Genomic DNA, 14,002 nt, shown 5'->3' on the forward strand with positions numbered 1-14,002 from the left:
TTATCAGTTTTCTGGTGTTAAAATTACATTTTGTCCAGGCTTTGTTGTTAAATCAATAGACCAACTTTGTATTTGGAGGGTCTGAAGATGCACTTAATATGTGACCACAGTGTCAGCTATGTAATGTCTCTCAAATAAGATTTCTTGTTAATTAGAAATGACAAGTTCTAGGAACATAACAATTGTTTTTGACAGTTTAATAAAGTGATATATAAAAATGTTTAGTTCAGTGCCTTGCATGTGGGCAACTTCACTAAATAGGAAGTATAAATAAAAGAAAATGTTAACGTAGTATCTCCTAATTTTTTAAGCCTTTGTTTTAATGTTGAAGACTGCATTGTGTATTAGCCTACATTAGTTCTTTTTAATGGCACAGAGAGTAACTAAAGGTAAGAAATTACCAGCAGGTGGAGCTCAGCATCAGAAAACCAAACAGCTGCAACTGAGGTATCCTGTTACCTTATTCATTTATTCATTTTAAATAAAGCAAACAAATATTGGTTTTGAAATGTATGTGGATACTTTCTGTTTTTATTGTGTCTACCAGAGGCCACTGTCTTGCTATGCAGTTTTATGGTATGAAGATGAAATGTTTTACTATTATTTTAAGCTCTTTATTTCATCTAATACCATGCGTAAGATATGGCAGTTCATTTCATGGCCAAAACACTTTTAATAAAACTTAATTTTATGAACACTGGCCTAGAACTTAAACAATTAATTTCTTAATTGAATTGAATGGTCTTAGATGTGAGTTACCGAAACTGAATTCTGCCACTCAGACAGGCTTTCATTTCTGTGTAAATGGGATAACCTGTCACCTCAATCAACTATTCAAACCAAAATCAAAATAGGAGAATCCTTAATATTTAATCTTCCACGAGTCTCATATGCAGCACATAAGCAAGCTCCTGTTACATTGCTTGCATTCCGGTAGTCTGCTTCAACCTAACCTCACGTCAGCATCTCCTCTGTGATTACCCGGTAAATCACACTGCCAGTGTATCTGTGCTTCCTTGCCCTTCCTACATCTTACTTTCTATGTAGAGTGATCTCATTATGTGAATGAGCTGTTGTATTTCTTATGCCTGTGACCCTCCAGTGGCAGCTCTGTAACTATTATAATATTCACATTCCTTACTTTAGCATAAACTACATGATTTTGTCTCCAAGCACCAGATTTCGCCAACACCCACCCACTCTCCCTCACTGGCCACACTGGAGCCATTCTACTCTGTTGTGCTCTGAATACGCCAAGCTTCTCATTTTTCCCTCTTGATGTGCCTTTTCTCTCTACTATTCTTACCTAGCTTTTCATAGGACTAACTGCCATCCTTCCGTCTTTTCAGTTATTAGGATAGTCTTTGTGTGCATGTGTATTTTTGAATATGCATTTTTATTCTTTGAGAATTTCCTACATGCATTCAGTGCACTTTGATCATTTTCCTTGCTCCTCATGTTGGGCTGCGACCAATGACCCCTCCAACCCCACGCTGGGATGCTGACTGGCTTGACCCGTGCAGGTCTGCCAGGAAGCCCTAGCCCTGCCATGTCTGCCTCAACCTCTGGCTCTTACAGTCTTGTTGCCTCCTCTTCCCTGAGCACCAGCAGGATGGATATGACATAGATGCTTCATTTAGAGCTGAGGACTCCACAGACCCTCCATCTGCACCAGCTCTGAGGCTCTGCGTTAGTTGCTGCCCATTCGTTATACATACCAGTTTCTCTGATGACATCTGGAAGCTGTACTGATCTGTGGGCAGAGGGTTATGAATAAAGAGGGCAGGTTGACACTAATTCCACAGAACAATTTAATGGTAGTTGGTTCATCTCTGGAATTCCCAGCCATTCTTGGTCAGATTTATAGTATCTGACAAATGTTTTAACCCTTTGGAGCAAACCTTAAATCCACTCAGAAAGTAGGTGGTTATTGGCATTGCATTTGTGCCACAGTTGCACCCTGGGCATATCTTGCTATGCCAGTGGTTATCGTAACTTTCAGGGTTGTTATCTGGGTGAGACTGTTGTGGCCTTTCTCCTTCAGCAGCCTTGAAAAGCACCTTGTGGTATTGTGAAGGTTAGCCAGCTGGGAAGGAGCTTCATGGTTGGTAAGGACTTGATTTCTCCATGTCTTGTGACCAAAGTGTGTAATCTCTTGCTCAGTAGTGTCTTATTGCCATGTTCTCATGGGTGTCAGAGAACAGTGGCAACCACTCTGTTGGGGTGGGGACTCTCAGTGCAGCCCTGACTTGGCTGAATGTCGGTGGCTTCCGGGAAGATCATTATCCCTTGTGCACATGATTCCCATTCAACGCTACATGAAAAACCATGTTGGAAGCTTACTAACAGTTTCCCACATGGTTTTCTCAGAAACCTTTAGTGTTAGTCACCCCCATTTTCTGTCCTGCTTTCCCACCTTGTTCCCCTCTTAAACTTGCTTCTCATCCTCTTCCTCTCTCCCTTCACATCACATGTGCTGTACTCACCCCCTTCTCGTAAGGTGGTTCTCCCCTCCCCATCAGTTACTCCTTTCTGGTTTCCTGGATCTCACAGATACTACACGTTAAACAAACAAACAAACAAAACCTAAAGATTTGACACTAAGGTCCACATATGAGTGAGAACAAGTAGTGCTTGATATTTTGTTTTTAAAATGACCTCACTCAATATATTTTTTTACAGTTACATCCATTCACCTGCAAATCTCATTTTCTTTATAGGACTTTTCATTATCTGTTGAGCAGTTGTAGGCTACTTCAGTTCCTGGGTGTTGTGAGTAAGTAGTGATGAACATGGATGAGCAAGCATCTTTATAGTAGGACAGAGGCCTTTGAGTATATGCCTAGCAGTGGAAGAGCTGGGCTGTAGGGCAGGTCTAGGTTTTGGATGATCCCCACACTGACTTTTTCATAGTAGCTGTAGCAGTTTGCCCACCCACCAACAGTGCACAATTCTGCGCATCCTTACCAGCATTTGTCTCCCTCCCTCCCCTTTCAAAAAAATTTTTAGCCATCTGACTGGCATCTCAAAATAGTTTCAATTTGCATTTCAAAAGCTGCTCTCTTAAGAGATCTCTGGCTCTATTGCTACAATGAGCTACTTATGGTCCTCCACACCCTGCTATCACCATTTACCCTGTTGTTCTTTGTTCTTACATGGTGTAAATCTTCATATCTTACAAAGATATAAAAATGTCTTTAGCACTAATTACTACAACAATGACTATAACTACCTTTTTTTTGTTAACAATATAGTCAACAGCTTTTTAGCATTTTCATGGATTAAATACTAATGTATGTATTAATTAATATATGTATTGACTCATTTTTAGGGGTATCGATGTATTTATTTTGTATATTCTCCCACATAATACTATCTATGCCCAAATTTACTTTGAGAAAGCAGACACTTATTACTTTATTTACTGCTGTTTGCTCTGACTTGCCTAATACTTGCTGTATAGACTCAGCACGTAAATATTTTTCAAATGTTGGACAGGCTGTTAGAATTCCTGGTAAGAAAACGTCACTGGATATTTATATAAAACACTTTTCTAGGAGAAAGAGGGCATTTTCAAGCAACAGAATTCTGCCTGGATGTTTTCAGAGTCTCTGTGCAATCAACAGTATCTAGAGCAATCTACTTGGGTTTTCCAGTGATGGGAGTATTTATTGATGGTTATAGCATGTTAAGTTACCCCTGGAATGGGAAGTACACTTTTAGTGTGGCCCCCAAACTGGTTTAGATTTTGAAAGAAAAGGCTGTTTAATTTTCAGAAACATAAAATTACGGATTCCTAACTTATTTTACCTATGGCCTTTGTTTTAGCATTATCCATATGATTATTGTCTTTATCTATGATCTGAGTGAGGTTCTGCTTAGCAACACCAGGTAACTTCAGATCCTTCTAGTTACAGAAAGGAAATCAAGGGTATACATGATGTAAAAGGAAACACCAGATTTAGCTTATTTCTGGGGATAAACTAAGAATTGAATATAGTTGCTTTAGATTTTTATTTTTTGGCTGTAAATATTAATTTTCATTTATTTTTATCTCCAAGATTGCTTGCAGATTTAAAATTTTGTGATTTTGTGAGACTGGGTGAGTGCCTGGCACCCAGTAAATCCTCACTGAATACTGAAAGAATAAACGAATAGAACCAGCTGTAAGTAAGCGGCAAAGATAGGAAAATGTAAGTAACTTTACTCAGATATAGAAGTCAAAATTACTTGTTTAAAATGAGCTTGAAAAATGTGAGACCCACAAAGACTAGCAGGAGGCATTAGTGTTATCCTGTGAGCTTACTCTCACTTAAGCCCAAGGGGCTGGTCATAGTTAAAGTGGCAGAGACTTCCTTCCAGGACGAGTGCCATGGGTAAGGGTTGAACCCAAGGAGCAGAGTTACAGAATGCAGATGTTCTGTGCTCAGTGTTTGATGTTAGCTGGTCAGTGTGAAGGAATCAATGGAAGGGCCTCATAGTCAGGGCAGTGCTAGATCATAAGATCTAGCACTTTCTATCCATGTTTACTACTGTTTTTGTTAATAGAAAACCTTATGAAATCATCATTTGAAGCTTCTGATAGGCCTGGCATATACAGCAAAGTTAAAAACTGATACACAAAGTACTGGAAAGTGGACAGAATGAGGCTACCTACTTTGATAGATGTAGGATTTCACAATGTAACTCATGCTGGTCTTGAACTCACATCTCCTACACCTCCTACCAGATGATAGGATTGTCAGCATGTGCCACTGGGCCTGGCCGTGATTGTTACAAGCGTGTTAAATTGTGAAGAGTGTGAAGATTTAAGGAATAGATGTTTATGGCAAGCTTGCGATCCAAGGAAGTTTTGAAGCCAAGACCTGCCCATTGCCTTTACATTTTTTTCTGCCTTGTTTCCATGAAGATTTATAAACTATATTCCATTTGAAACTACGTTCTGGCCAAGGGTGGTGATACACACGTGGCAGCTGGTGCTCTAGTGGCAGACGCAATAGCATTACAAGCATGCAGCCAGCCATGGCCTCATAGTGAGAAGCCCAAGAAGCGTTGGAGCACAGTGTGGGTGTAACTGTAGCACACGGTGCTTCTGCATCACAGTCAGCGCACTCTAGAGCAGAGGTCACACAGCCTTCTGCCCAGTCTGCACATCCAAGCCCTCCGACTGCCCAGCCCTGCTGCCTCACTAACTGCTAACGGACCATTATTGGGAAATGTGAAATCTGATGAGACACTAGTGGTCATCTGGACATAACTTAGATTCTTTTACTTTGATTAGAAGAGTTACAAAGAATTAGAGCATTATAGTCAATAAAATAAAAGTGTAGAGAAAGTGTAAAGCAGTATGTTTTTTCTCAGGCGGCTGTGAAGCTGTTTCCAGATGTACTTGGTGAGTTCCCAGGGCTTCTGAAATGCAGTTCTTCAGCGGGAAGCCTTCTGCAGGATATGAAGGGAGAAAATAAGTTATTTTATTCAGATAAGTAAGAATGTGCTCTGTGTCTTAGATAATGGGTCTTTATTTAAGTTACGTGGACTCCTACCCAAATGAAACAAACAAACAAGACACTCCAACAGTTTTGGTGGTGTGGTTCCTTTGATTAGAGCTGACTGGTACAGTCCTGTGACAGCAGAGGGAGACGCTGTGGAACAGGAGATGAAGGCCTGTGCCTTTTCTATCTTGCTTTTGTCTCAGACAGGAAGATCTGTGGACACACTGACTTCTGTGGGCACACAGGTAGCTCTAGCTAAGATTTGAGATGGAGCAGAGAGAGGAGTGCCCCCACTGTGAGGGGCAGCTGGAACCTGACTCTGACTCCCAGTACTGTAAAAAGTGTGCTATACCGTTGAGCCCTTCGCCTTCCTCATCAGAGATCCAAAGATACCAGGTAAGGAGGAAGGTGGCGCCGGCCCTGCACCAGGCCCGGGCATAGTTCTGTAGCTCTAGCAGTGTCACCTGCGTTGTTAGTAATGTTACTGCATGAACTGGGAAAAATAACTTTCTTGACTTTTTTTTTTTTTTTTTAACACTACTATTACTCAGACACCCAGCCAAGGAGATGGATGGGTGTGGTGGTGCTAATTTTCATTTGTTTAATCTGTTTCTCTATTTGCCTCTGGGATTTGAGAGTAAACAGGCTTTCTAATCCACAAGAAGGCAAACAAGTGTACTGTGTGCAGAAACACAATTCAGTTTAAAATCCGTAATGGCGTTCACACGTCTGATATCTAAGTTTCAGTCTTTATTGCCTGCCAAGTTCTATTTAAATTTCTTGTTTTCAATTTCCATTACTAAAAGAGAGTAGAATTTTTCTTGAACAAATGTATTAGATAATTAGGGACAATAACTGAGAAGCTTCTCACAAGAGATGACCGTAGGTCAGTGATATTTTTAATAAATCAGCACTTACAGTTTAATTTAGTAATCTGAAACATACCAGCCGCTAATCTTTTATTGTATAGCATATAATATCTGTGGATAGTAGGAATAGTGCCCTGTATCACATCTGTTGTGTTTGTAAGGAGTTTTATGAACAATTTGTTTATTTTTAGTTCAAACTCAACTGCCTGCATTTCCTAACTAAGACCCTGGTTCTTTAGACTGTTTTGTCCACATTTTCTATGTTAGGAAAAACAAACTCTAGCTTTGAAATAAGAATGAGAATACAAAAGAAGAATGCTCAGTGATGATGTAACTGCCTTTTTTCTTTACTTACGTTTGTAAAGAGTGGAAATAGATACACAATTTCTGTCTTACTCAGTGGAATGAATATTTGGGTTATCATATTCTAAGTAAGGTCTTGTCATTAGGTGATGCTATTGGCACAGTTAAAGACCATTGCTGTGTGCATGGTTGTATCGTATCTCAACTTGGTGTATTTATAAAAATATTAGAGGATATAAAATCCTTCCAGATTGTCCTGTACAACCAACTTCTCATCATCTGATAATATTTCTAACTTGTAAGGTATTAATGTCTTAAATAGCTAGCTGATGGAATATATAACTTACTCTTCAGCTTTAAAAATAAGTCTTGCATTTTTACTCTTCTTTTTTATAAATTCTTTCTATCTTTGATATTTTGCTGTTGTTGTTTTGTTTTGTTTATTTGTTTGTTTGTTTTTGGTTTTTCGAGACAGAGTTTCTCTCTGTAGCCTTGGCTGTCCTGGACTTGCTTTGTGGACGAGGCTGGCCTTGAACTCACAGTGATCCGCCTGCCTCTGCCTCCCAAGTGCCTATCTTTGATATTTTATACACATATTTTTTCTTTGTATGTTGGGTTTAAAATATAATTTTGTGCCTTTTAATTTTTTGAAAACTTTTTTCTTTTCCATCAGTTTTATTGCATTTAAAAAACAAGGTGGAAATATTAAAAAAAAAAATAGTATTTTACTACTTTATGTGTTTTTATAGAGAAAGTAGGATAAGGCTTTTCTGTTGATGGTTTTCAAACACCATCCTCAGAAAGATATTAAGCAGAGAAATGCAGACTGAAATGAAATGTTTCAACAGCTCAGCAAAGTAACACGTGCTGGCCTCTCTTCTCTGTGACATCTACCCACAGCCATAGTGTCCCATCTGTGATGATTAGCTAACCCTGGCATAAGTGTAACGAGAGTTTGGGCTCTGGATTGTGCTCTCTGATGTTATTTTTATGATGTCCAGCTATTTTTTTAATTAGCATAGAATACACGGTAGCTGATGAACTAATTTTAGGGAGGATTTGTTTCTTTAATCAGAAATATAAATGCCCTGGGAGTGGGAGTCATCTAGTGTAGTTTTCTCTTGGTGAAACAGTCCCTTAGGCGGTCGTTGCTGGTCATCTGCTTTTTCTTTATCCTGCAGTGTTGTTGAGTCTGAAGGACATGTTGAGATCCATTCTTGACTGAGTTCTCACCTCCGCTGCTTATCCTTACACAGCTTTCCAGCTCAGCACACTTCCTTTTAAAGAAAAGAATGCTCCTTCTGCCCTAGTTGCTGTAGCTCAGCATTGCAAGGCTCTCTCATGATTCTTTTTATTATTCGTGCACAATGATCATAGATTTGGGTTGTATTCAGTGAACTTCCTTCTTGTAGATGAAATGTTTTAAACCTTTCATTCATCTTCACTGTTCAGACAATAGGCTGTCTGGCAGTGTTGTCGTCCCCTTCTCCTCTTCCTCCTTCCTTCCCCTCCTCTTCTGCCTTCTTTTTTCCCTCCTCTCCCCGCCCCCCCTTGTGTAGCTGTGGTCACTGTTCTCTTGTTGTGAGCAGACACTATGACCAAGGCAACTCTTATACAGGGAAGTGTTTAACTGGGCCTTGCTTACTGTCTCCGTTTTAGTACATGTGCTACCGAAGTGAGCACGCTTACTGTCTCAGAGGCTTAGGCTATTATTATCATGGTGGGACGCATAGTGGCAGGCATGGCATTGTGGTGCTGGAGAAATAGCTGAGAGCTACATCTTTATCCACAGCAGAGAGAAGGAGAGACACCAGGCCTGGTGTGGGCTTTCAAACCCCAAAGCCCACCCCAGTGACATGCTTGCTCCAACAAGGCCAGGCTCCTTCCAGTTAGGCCACATCTCCCAGTCCTTCCAGTTCTCTAACAGTGCCACTCCCTAATGACTAGGTGTTGACATATGTAACAGACTATGGGAGACATTCTAATGCAAACCATGACAGCAGCTGTTCAAGGTTATGTAAGCATTCATGTGGAAGGCCCATGAAGAGTGTTTATTCCCATCCTCATTGATGAAAAATATTTACTAAGGGATATTCTTTTTTTTTTTTTTTGGTAAACAAGTCTACCCTGTACTTTTTTTTTTTTAACTGTTTTTCACCATAGAAATCTTTATTTTTATCTATATGTATGTGTGTATATCTGTATGAGTTTATGTGCACCACATGCAAGCATGTTACCTTGGTGTCCAGAACAAGACATTGAATCCTTTGTATCTGGTTGTGGGCTATTGTGAGCTACCATCGTGGGGCCAAACTTGTGCTGTCTCACCTGCTGAGCCATTTCTTTAGTCCTCCTTTTCATTTTAAAGAGGCAGCAGAGAGCTGTTGGACTCTTTAGTGAATCCATCAGCTCATGATCTTCCACTTCATGATAAGAATGGGACCTTACTAGCTAAACTAAATTTTTTTAGGATTAAATAAATGTGTATGTGTGTGAGGGGATGGGAGAAGGGAGGAGAAGAAGGAAGGAGGGAGGGAGAAAGGAAAGGAGGGAGGGAGGGAGGGAAGGAGAGAGAGAATTTCATACAGGAGTACTGTGTTTTTATTCTTTCATCCCTTCTTCTCCTTTCAACTCCTTTTATGTTTTCCCTACTTCCTCTCAAATCCATGGCTTCTTATTATTAGTGTTATGCACATACAGGTACATATACACAACATACTGATTCCATTTAGTGTTGTACCTTGTGCACATGGGTTTGGTGTTGAGCCCTTGGGGTCAGATACCCTATCAGGGGCTCATTCCTGAAGAAAATTGATTCTGTCTCTCAGCAGCCATTGATTACCTATAACTCTTCATCTAAGGATGAGATCCAGTGATATTTCTCCCATCCATGCCGGAGTGTTGATGGGTGTTGTCATTCTGTCAGTCTTCTTTAAAGTTGTTGTGATTTTGTTGGTGCAGCTTTTTTTGTCATATCTAGAAGACACTATCTAGAAGCAGAATTGTATAGTCTTTCTACCATGTCTTCCAGAATGTTCTTGGAAATGATCATAACATGGTTTGTAGAAGTACTGCTTGGGATTGAGTGTTCCACAGTCCCCTTTTCTCTGCATTTTGACCAGTTGTGGGCCTCTGTGGTAATCCCCATTTGCAAAAAGATACTTCTTTGATAGAGGGTAGGAAATATATTTATCTGTGGGCAGAAGGGTAGTTCTTTAGAATACACTTAGAAATCAGATTGGCTTAGAAACATAGCAATAGTAGATTTCCACTCAGTTTAATGACCTCTCCAGCCATTGGTGGTTGACTAGGTTTACAATCTCAGGCATGAATTCCCTCATGTTGAGCAGGTTCCAAGTCTATGTTGACAGTTGTGAGTTACAACCCCCCCCCCACACCTATTGTACTTCTTAAAAGTCCTTTACAAGTTTCTTATTAACCAAAATGTATTACTGTGGTTCATAGTCTTCCCAACTGGGTAGGATTATTACTGATTGCTATTTTCCCACAGCAGTGTGCATAGTACTTTACAACCTATAAGAGCTAGTCCTCAGGAAAGAGACTTCTAGGTCAACTTCATCTTGATTCTCTCATGTTCTGTGTCTGAATTATGTGGTATCTTCAGCAATGATGGCAACAGGCTATAATCTTATCAGTCTTCTAGCCCCACACCACCAATGGAGGCTTTGGGGTTCTTGTTAGTAGTCTGTGGTTCCTGAGGAGAGCATCAGCACCTTGTGTGATGTAGCTATATCCTGTCTGACTGTCTGCTTACCCACCCACCCACCCACCCACACACACACACACACACACATCTATATTATATCTGATTTCTTTCCTTCTTTTTTCTTTTTCTTTTCTTTTTTTTTTTTTTCGAGAAAGGGTTTCTCTGTGTAGCCTTGGTTGTCCTAGATTCACTTTGTAGACCAGACTGGCCTCGAACTCACAGTGATCCACCTGCTTCTGCCTCCTTAGTACTGGGATTAAAGGCATGTTTTACCATGCCCGGCGAGTATATCTGTTTTCTTATTTACTTATTTGTTATGTATGCAGTGTTCTGCCTGCATGTATACTTGTTTGCACACTAGAAGAGGACACGAAATCTCATTATAGATGGTTGTGAGCCACAATGTGCTTGCTGGGAATTGAACTCAGGACTTTTGGAAGAGAGCAGCCAGTGCTCTTAATCTCTGAGCCATCTGTCCAGCCACTGTATCTGATTTCTAAACAAGCCTACAAACCAGTATGTTTCTTATGGCTTTCTCAAACATCCTTACTGGCATTCATTTTTCTTTCTTCCTACTCCATCTGCCATCCTTCCCCCCCCATTTCCCCCTCTATAGAATTTGTGTCACACTGTCTGTCTCTTCAGAACTCCTCTCTTCCCTACTCCCATAGTCTCTTCCTGTTTCCCTGCCTCAAGCTACATTCTCAAATGTAGAGATTTGGAGGTATCTTGTATGTATATATGAAACCTATGCCTTTTAGTTTCATGAGGTCAGAGTGGCCAACAGTTGGCCTTGATTCTTGAGTACCTATGTCCTGTGGGCTGCTGCATACATTTTCTTCTAGGAGTTTCACTCACTGTTAGGCCACGTTGAGGTCATTGATACATTTAACACTGAGTTTTGTACAAGATTATTGTTGTGGGTGAATTCCGTTCTTACAGATGTGTGCATAGAGGAGGAGGAGGAGAGAGGAGAGGAAGGGGAGGCCTCACCAGCTCTCCCAGACTGTCTTCCAACTCGTCATCCTGCCCCTGTGTCTCTAGTGTTGCAATTACATGGATAATGCCTCTGGGTGCTGCCTGGCCTTTAATCCCTTACCATTAGTGAATAAAGACACAGTGACCTTGCAGTTGATTGTGATGTTGCTACATGGTTTCCTGGAATGACCAGGACCCCTTCTGAGGAAATTTGTCTTTGGGACTGTAGCATGTTGTTTGTTGTCAGTAACTTTTGAGTTAGAGATAAGTTTCTAAATATGGATAGGAAATGAAAGACAGATTGCGTATACACACGCACAGACACATACTTGACTTTTGTTGTATAGAAATTTTGAGAACAATGTCCAGTTTTTCTGATTGGTTATAAAGGTTTTTTTTTTTTTTTTTTAAGTATGGTTACAATGCCAATGGTTGCTTTCTAGTACAAATGTGGAATGAAATGATTATTATTATTATTATTATTTTGTTACCTAACAGCTTCACACATTACTAGAAACTTGACCGAGAACAGAGATTCCTCTGTCAGGGTTGGGGAAGTCCAAAGCTTCATAGTGCAGTTCTGAGTTATTGGTCCCCACTGTCTTTGAGGGACCCTGCTCCTCCTCCTCTCTTAGTCTCTGGTGGCTGCTGAACTCCTTATTGTTCTTGGCCTCCTAGACAGAGCACACCATTTTGTTTCTTCTGCATAGCCTCACCGGCTTCTCTTCTTCTGTCTGTCATCTTCTGAGGGAGTTGACATTAGATAACTGCATTGTCCTAGATAGGCCAGCGTAGTCTCATCACGATATCTTTAACTCGGTTACATTTGTATCCCACCACCGTCAGCTGAGGCAGAGTCTGTCGCCTTAGCTGTGTGTCCTCAAATGATGTCCTCGGAGCGAAGACTGTTTGCTGAAGTTACAAGTTTTAGTTCTGCCTTAGTGAACACAGACCCTGAGTATAACTCTTGTGCTGTTTCATGCGTAATGGCAGTGCGAGGTGACTGGTGGATGACTGGTCTTAGTAAATGCAAATGTAATTGGATACGGAGAGCTACAGAGACCACTGGTGATCCTTAATAACAGAAATTAGGCAATGAGCTCCCGAATAGTAGCTCTTAACAGTCTGTCAGAGAGCTGAGCAAACAAAGAAACCTATTCAGAAGGAAGAAGCCTTTAATGAGAGAAAGAAGGTCTTTCCGCACTGCCATCCTCGATTGAGCTGTGTGAGTAGAGGAGCCCTCAGAGTGCACAGCAGAATCTCCCTAGTGCCTTCCTCTTCCTCTCCCATCTCCTTAACCCCCTTTTGCTTTCTTCTTTTCCTTCTTTGTCTTTTCTTGAGGCAAAATGCATTAGTTGTTGCTCTGCTGCTGTGATACAACAGCATGACTAAGGCAGCGTATAGAAGGAAGGACTTACGTGAGCTTGTGGACCTTGTAGCGCATGAGGCTGTGGGACCAGCTCTGTGGGTACTTGAGTCTGAAAGGCATCTCCTTAGTGATGGGAATAAGGGACTGCTCATTGATTCAGACTAAAACTGCAGCTACTCTGGATCCTGCTCTTGGGCAGCAAGAGCAGTAACTAGGTGTGCTCTTTTCCTAGGTAAATGTTGAATTCCAACTCCTGTTCCTTTATGCAAGTTTCCTGGCAATAATGCAAGATTACATGACATGCTAAAAAGACTTGTAACTCATTATTTATAACAGACAGACAAGATATGACCCAGATAGCGAGATGACCAGATGGTGCTCTCAGTATAGCTCTTACAAAAGACCAAGGGATCCAGTACAAAGGATGGACAATGGGTGTGAAAAGATGGAGCCTTTCAGCAGCAGTATGCTGCTATAAAAATAGCGTCCTGGACAAGTCCATTAGAACCGAGAGCCGTTAGATGGGCTTGTTAATAATAGACTGGACACAGAAGGAAAGAGCAGGGAGATGTAAGGCGTGCTGATCGAGGCAGAAGAACCATGGACGCATAGAGCAGCGTTTGTGACCATCAGTCTATACTAGATGTCTAAGGCATGAGGCTGTGACTGAGGAAGGGAAAGAGGGCTGGTGGGCGGAGCAGCTGAGCAGCACCAGCCTGCTGTGGATAGTACCTTCAAGCTGCCGGCTCACCTCTGTCTCCATCTCTCTCCATTACTCCTTCTCTCTCTTCCTCTCTCCATCTTTCCTTTTTCTATCCCTTCATTCTCTGCATGTGTGTGAATAAGTGTGTGGTTATATTACTCATTGTATTCAACTAAAAAGTTGGGAAGAAAAACTTCATGTGTAGGGGAGACTTCTTACCGGGAACAATGAAGGTCATAAGACGGAACCCTATAAAAACCTACCTTAACATTGAATTTCACATTTAGTGAACCTACCCTTCAGAAACGAAGCAAGTAACCTTTCACGCCAACCAGCATGCCTGTCATCAAGAAACAAAAAATAGCGCTGGTGAGGATATGGAGCAATTGGAAGTTGGGTCTTCTTAAAGCAGTCTTATAAAGAGCATGCAGATCCCTGAAGGAATTGCTCCCCTGGGGCCTGCTGCAGCCCTCAGCCCCTGACCTTTTCTTTGTTCTAAGTTTGAGAAACCCTGCCACTCAGAGATTTTTCTGACCCCTCATTCACTGGAATGATGGATTT

General features: G+C 41.0%; 1 protein-coding gene across 11 annotated transcripts in view; it reads left to right on the forward strand.

Annotated features, from left to right (window-relative positions):
- The window catches only part of Fer (FER tyrosine kinase), a 302,445-nt gene that overhangs the window by 121,096 nt on the left and 167,347 nt on the right, over positions 1 to 14,002 (forward strand). The window contains exons 11-12 of one of the 11 annotated variants that reach the window (XR_007831494.1): positions 4,062 to 4,193; positions 5,696 to 5,838. The exons of 9 other annotated variants lie outside the window; for them this stretch is intronic. The gene's annotated coding sequence lies outside the window, so the exon portion shown is untranslated. Of the gene's footprint in view, positions 1 to 4,061; positions 4,194 to 5,695; positions 5,839 to 14,002 lie in introns of those variants that run through there. One more of the 11 variants, XR_007831495.1, reaches the window with a different exon arrangement.

The sequence above is a fragment of the Acomys russatus genome, chromosome 12 (genome assembly GCF_903995435.1).
Source record: "Acomys russatus chromosome 12, mAcoRus1.1, whole genome shotgun sequence".
Lineage (NCBI taxonomy): Eukaryota > Metazoa > Chordata > Mammalia > Rodentia > Muridae > Acomys > Acomys russatus.